General features: G+C 39.1%; 1 non-coding gene across 1 annotated transcript; it reads left to right on the top strand.

Moving 5' to 3' along the window:
• Positions 1-324: 324 nt before the first annotated feature.
• LOC112061893 (U6 spliceosomal RNA) lies at positions 325-430 on the top strand. Its single transcript, XR_002890420.1, has one exon. It is a non-coding gene; the product is annotated as a U6 spliceosomal RNA (small nuclear RNA).
• Positions 431-5,382: the final 4,952 nt, after the last annotated feature.

Below are 5,382 nucleotides of genomic sequence, written 5' to 3'. Positions count from 1 at the left end.
GATGCAGATGTAGAGAATGGACTTGAGGACATGGGGAGGGGGGAAGGGTAAGCTGGGATGAAGTGAGAGAGTGGCATGGACATATATACACTACCAAATGTAAAATAGATAGCTAGTGGGAAGCAGCTGCATAGCACAGGGAGATCAGCTCGGTGCTTTGTGACCACCTAGAGGGGTGGGCTAGGGAAGGTGGGAGGGAGATGCAAAAGGGAGGGGATATGGGACTATATGTGTACGTATAGCTTATTCACTTTGTTATACAGCAGAAATTAACACAACATTGTAAAGCAATTATACTCCAACAAAGGTGTTAAAAAAATAAAACATTAAAAAAATAAAAGACTGATGTACTAAAATTGAAACGATACAGAGATTAGCACAGCCCCTGTGAAAGGATGGCGTGCAAATTTGCGAAGCGTTCCATAGTTTTTAACAATAACATTTGTGAACTAACAAAAAAAAAAGTTAAATATGACTTCAACTTTTAAACAATAGTGAAATACTGCAACAATAGTGAGAGACTCGCTTACCGCAAAAAAAAAAAAAAAAAAAAAAAAAAATTCTACAAAAAGCTTTCTTTTTATTTTTACCCTAGAGATATTTTCCTATTAATGTGCCTGGCAGCAATTGACCAGTCAGATAAAAACTCCTTTTTTTTTTTTTTTTTTGTGGTATGCGGGCCTCCCTCCGTTGCGGCCTCTCCCGTTGCGGAGCACAGGCTCCGGACGCGCAGGCTCAGCGGCCATGGCTCAGGGGCCCAGCCGCTCCGCGGCATGTGGGATCCTCCCAGACCGGGGCGCGAACCTGGTTCCCCTGCATCGGCAGGCGGACGCGCAACCACTGCGCCACCAGGGAAGCCCTAAAAACTCCTTTTGATGTAAGTTTTTAAGTTAGTAGGATATTTCCAAATTGGTAGAAATACTAATTAGGAAATACTCTGGTTTGAGAAATTGTGAAATTAATAAAACTTTCTTGCTTCTGATTAAAAAAAAAGAAGTGGGAAGCACCTCCTCTGACTTTGCGGAAGTGTCAGACATCAATGGCCAGAGACAGGTTCTCTGGTCATGCAGCGCCATAACCCTGACAGAGCTGAGCTTACTAGGGGAGGGACACAGGTACCTCTTGTCTCAAGCTCTGAAAGTTTTGCCCTTGACTATGTATACTGATGCCCTCAGGTGCAGCAACTTCTTCCCCAGGGAATTTAGAAGTGCAAGTGCTACCTGGCTTAATGCTCTGAGTAGAAAAAAAGCCCCTATCATATAAAAATATTTCTTCTTTTTCATATTGTCTGTACTGTGTGTGTGTGTATATATATACTATATATATTCCATTTTAAAATTACATGAAATGTTTGTGCTGAATATTCTTTTCTCTTCCAAAGCATTAATAAAGATGCTAAAACAGGTCAGCACATAACATTGATCCCTTCAGACCACTGACCAGACACTTCTTTTAAACTAGATCCAGGAGCATTTATCACTATTAAGGCCTTAAAAAGTAATTGGATTCAACTAATCAGTCTGTATTTTTTTTCCAGCAAATTAAACTGAAAATTGGAGCTTTGTGAAATACCACTGAATCTTCTATACTGATTTTAAATAGCAAACAGAACTTAGGACCTTTTCCAGATAACCCCTCTCACTCAATATTCTCAAGTTTAAGCTTCATAATTTATAGTAGTATATTTGCTTTTAAAACTCTGGGCCATTACAATCATCGCAGTCGCTACTATTTATTGATGGTCATTTATATTCAAGGCACTTTGAAATCATAGTTTAGTCAATTACAAAGATGTTTTGCATAATTAGCAGGGTCTGTCTAGGCACAAGGTTTTGATCTGTGTTCAGTTCTTGATGTTACATGAACCACTTTGAAAGAGTCATGGTTAGGAGGTTGCGGGGAGGTGAATACTCTAAGGTCTGAGCCATTTTAGAACTATTGACTTTTGAATAAGGTCTCCTGATAGCTCTTTCCCGTGTTTCTTATAAATGGTAACGTGGTCAAGCTGTCCATTCCTATCAAGTATTCACATTGACTGTTCCTGTGAAAGATTTCCAAATGAATAGTGTCTCATTCATTTAATAATTAATGCCCCCTTTTCTCCTAACCCTTAGATTTCAGCCTAGACTTCGATTATTCATAGTCCTGTGGGAACAGGAATGCAATGCACATGTGATCCTAAAAGTTGCCATTATACACTAATATGTATAAAATAGATAACTAATAAGAACCTGCTATATAAAAAAATAAAATAAAATTCAAAACCAAAAAGTTTTAAACCTTATCGTATTGCACTTCTCTCCCAATATCCTGATAAGCTATACAATTGTTACCTTATTTAATCTGTGTTTCACTCACTTTCTCTCTTTTACAGCTGTCAATTCTCTAACTCAAAGATGGCAAACATTTTACACGTCCTAAAACAGGCAATTTAAAAGGGGGGATTTAAAAACTCAGAGGGCTGGTTGAGCCCAGATTTGGACTATATGGAAATGAAAACCAGTTCCCTTCCTCCAACTGCCTTTCATTAACATTTGATTGTTATTGGCTTGGGTGACCTCAATGACCTGGAGCTAGAAAGAGAGAGGTTCAAGTCCAAGATTGGGTACTATGGTGGTAACTTACTGTATGTCTGGGCAACACACTAATCTTCCTGGAGCCCCAATTTCTTCATTTCTAGATTAGAAATAATAGCACCCAAATTAACAGATTTTGAATAAAGAATATAAATACTCGGCAGTGTCAGGCACACACTCTTTGCTTTTATTAAATTAAGACATATATGTGTGTATATATATATATATATATATATATATATATATGCAGAAAAGTGCATATATCAAGTGCACAGTTTGATGAATCTTTACTAATTGAATATCATTATGAAACCAGCACCCAGGTCAAGGAACTTGACATTACCAGCGCCCGAGAAGCCTCTCCTGTGCCTCTTTTCATTCTACCCCTCAAGAGTACATGCACGTTTTCTCAAACTTGGCACTATTGGTATTTGGAACCGGATACTTCTTTGATGCAGAGCAATGACAGCGTAATGTTTAGCAGCATCCCTGGCTTCTGACAATTAGATGCCTGTAGTACCTCCCAATCCTGCCAAAATATGACAATCAAAGATGTCTCTAGATATTGTCAAATTTGGGGGGGGTGGGTTGGGAGGAGGCAAAATGTCCCCTAGGTGAGAACCTCTGCTATATACTATTCTTTATACCACTAGGAACTAAGCCCTGAGGGGCACCTCCTGTGTGAGCTGTCACTTGTTGTCCTCTGTCTTCCCTCCTCTGTGGGGACTCATGCAGTTGAGAGAAACTTCTGAGTACCAACTACTACCAAGTATGTACACTGCCTAGGAGTTCTGAAATCCATATCCTCCTGGGGCCTGGGGCCCCAAATGTCTTGCTTCTTTTCCCATTTCTCCCTAGCTTCTACCAATTTCTGCTAGTAGAAGTGTAAATTAGTTCATCCACTCTGGGAAACTGTTGGCAGTATTTATAGGGATTTATTAAGCTGTACATATGTGTACCCTATGACTACCCCAGTTTGAGTATTTACTTAATCATTTGCATCTGGCCTTTCCCAAAAAGAGATCTGAAGTCATTTGCAACAGACAACATTAACATATTAATTAACCTGTATATTTTAGTGGAGTATTACAGCTGAAAATAAGAAAAATTATTTCCTTGATTTGTACTACAAGAAAGCTGGGGAGTTCAAGATGAAGATTAATATTAGTATTAATTGTTTTGTAATAAACATTCTTGTTTATAATTTGAATCAGATTCCAAATAAGTTCACATATTTCATTGTTAATATATCTCTGAAATCACTTTTAAGCTAGTATGTTTCCAGTCTGTATTTTTTGTCTCAATTTATTAGTTAAAGACACTGATTTTTTGTCCTGTAAATCTTCTGATCATCTGAATTTAAATGATTGCATCTCCATGGTGTCATTTAATATGTTCTCTGTCCTCCTGTTCTCTGTAAATAGTAATTGGAAAGACGTGTTCTCAGATACAGTTTGTAGTATAAGGCCCTGACAATTAGCTTTTTGGATTGGAATGTAAGTGCCTGACATTAAAGGCATCCATTTCAAAGACATTCATCTTGAATGAACACATTGTCAACTAACCATTATGTAAAGAGCCAGGCCACCCCACCCATGAAGTTCTCCCTCCAGAAAGTCCGGGCTGACCTAGATAACTGACCTTTTTGGTGACCCTGCTTATCCTTTCTTCTACTTTAATTCCCACTCTTATGGTTTAAATTCACCAATAAATAGTGAACCCACAAAACCCGAGGCACCCCACCCTTGACCCCAGTAAAGGCACAACTTCAAGGTCCATGCTCTCTTTCTCTCTCTCTCTTTCTCTCCCCCCATGACCTTGTTGTATGGCCCCAGGCATGCTGTGTACCCTCCAGGACCTGTGAGTAATAAATCTTGTTCATTTCAAAGTTCCCTGATGGTTGTTGCTGAGGTGTCTGCAGGCATCTTGCAATCAGAATAAGAATCACAAGTGCTGGTCCAGCCACTGCATTCAAAATGTCTATGGGGACTCACGATGGGCCAAGTTGAATGCTCCCAGATATGCCTAGCTGATAGCATTACTATTGATAGGCTGAGACAGAAACAAAATAAGGTTTGATAATTTCTGATGCTATTTCATAGTGCTGCTATACTCTGCCATCAAGAGGCATATAATGTTAGCAATGAATGAAGTCTAGATCCATTACTTCATTAGGACTGCAATATAGGAACATTTTACATTTAGTGTTTCTCCTTATTCATCAGCTTATACTTCAAAAGAAGGAAATTCAAGTTTTTTTCCCTTTATTTGCCAGATTTTGAAATAAAGATTTATTCACATTATCCATTCACATCTAATGTTGATCAATTAGATTTTTTGTCTCTATGAACCAATGGATTTAAACGTTTTTATTTTATTTTTTTTTAATTTTATTATTTTATTTTATTTATTTATTTATTTATTTATTTTGTGGTATGCGGGCCTTCCTCTGTTGTGGCCTCTCCCGTTGCGGAGCACAGGCTCCGGACGCGCAGGCTCAGCGGCCATGGCTCACGGGCCCAGCCGCTCCGCGGCACGTGGGATCCTCCCATACCGGGGCGCGAACCCGGTTCCCCTGCATCGGCAGGCGGACGCGCAACCACTGCGCCACCAGGGAAGCCCCTTAAACGTTTTTAAATGTTTCAAATTATTGCCATTATCTTCCTTATAGACAAAGTGTCAATGAGGTCTCTTTAAGTTGACTTCTGATTCCTTTTGACGTGATCTTAGTACTTTTTGATAGTTTTCTTGGTATCTGATATGATGAGATGCATGAAACTCATTGTGCACCTACCTTACTGAGGAC

Source organism: Physeter macrocephalus, chromosome 11 (assembly GCF_002837175.3).
Source record: "Physeter macrocephalus isolate SW-GA chromosome 11, ASM283717v5, whole genome shotgun sequence".
In the NCBI taxonomy this organism is placed as follows: domain Eukaryota; kingdom Metazoa; phylum Chordata; class Mammalia; order Artiodactyla; family Physeteridae; genus Physeter; species Physeter macrocephalus.
This window is presented reverse-complemented; position numbering and strand designations above follow the sequence as displayed.